This window comes from Dromiciops gliroides, chromosome 3, assembly GCF_019393635.1.
Source record: "Dromiciops gliroides isolate mDroGli1 chromosome 3, mDroGli1.pri, whole genome shotgun sequence".
In the NCBI taxonomy this organism is placed as follows: domain Eukaryota; kingdom Metazoa; phylum Chordata; class Mammalia; order Microbiotheria; family Microbiotheriidae; genus Dromiciops; species Dromiciops gliroides.
Window position 1 is genome coordinate 552,878,924 of NC_057863.1, and position 1,096 is coordinate 552,880,019.

The 1,096-nt window shown below is 39.6% G+C and overlaps 1 non-coding gene across 1 annotated transcript; it reads right to left on the reverse strand.

Annotated features, from left to right (window-relative positions):
* Positions 1-465: 465 nt before the first annotated feature.
* LOC122752056 lies at positions 466-572 on the reverse strand. Its single transcript, XR_006355860.1, has one exon. It is a non-coding gene; the product is annotated as a U6 spliceosomal RNA (small nuclear RNA).
* Positions 573-1,096: the final 524 nt, after the last annotated feature.

A 1,096-nucleotide genomic window follows, 5' to 3' on the forward strand; every position in this document is an offset into this window, starting at 1 on the left:
CTGAGACCAGATTTGAACTCAGGTCCTCCTGAATCCAGGGCCAATGCTTTATCCACTGCACCACCTAGCTTCCCAATTTCACTGCTCTTTGACCATATCTTTCTTTGCCAGGGTTCTTCCCTGGGCCAAATCTGTATCTGCTTTTGAAAAGCAGAGTCTTAGGGAAGAAATTCATGCTTTAGGTAGGGATTGGAATCGAATGAACTCTAAGGTCCCTTCTAACACTAAGGGTCTCTGATATGTCCTTGGCATCATGTCAAGAAGAGGAATCACGTCCTTCCACTTGGGGTGACCCAACATGAGCTCTGTCTTTAAACGGGAGTGCCAAAGCTCAAAGCAATTTGGCAATCCAATGAAAAGCTGAAAAGTCACTGCTTCCAACTGCCTTTTATCCATTGTGAACAGTGGGCCAGGGGAAAAAGTCATCTCTGAGACTGAGATAAGTTAGTGTTATTTTTTTTTTTTTTAAATATGGAACGCTTCACGAATTTGCGTGTCATCCTTGCGCAGGGGCCATGCTAATCTTCTCTGTATCGTTCCAATTTTAGTATATGTGCTGCCGAAGCGAGCACAGTTAGTGTTATTTTTAATGAAAGGATGGATTAGGTGATTTCTCTGGTGCCTTTCAGCTCTAACCTTCTACATTCTATTTAACATTTATTATACTAAGGCTCATCCAAGATCTGACATATGGGAGCTGTGAGAACCTGGGCAAGTCACTTAATTTCTGTCTGCCTCAGTTTCCTCATCTGTAAAATGGGGATGATCATCGTACCTTTCACCCAGCTTTGTTGTGAGGATGACATGAGATAATATTTGTAAAGCATTTTGGAATCCTTAAAGCACTATATAAATGTTATAATCATCATTACCATTATTATTATATCATAGGGTTTATTTTTGCTGTAAAATTATATATTTTAAGAGCTTTTCTACCTCTAACATTCTAAGGTAAGTTCCAACTCTAACATTCTATGACGTGAAGTCCCTTCTAGGTTTAACATTTTATTTATTTATTTATTTATTTTTGGTGAGGCAATGGGGGTTAAGTGACTTGCCCAAGGTCACACAGCTAGTAAGTGACAAGTGTCTGAGG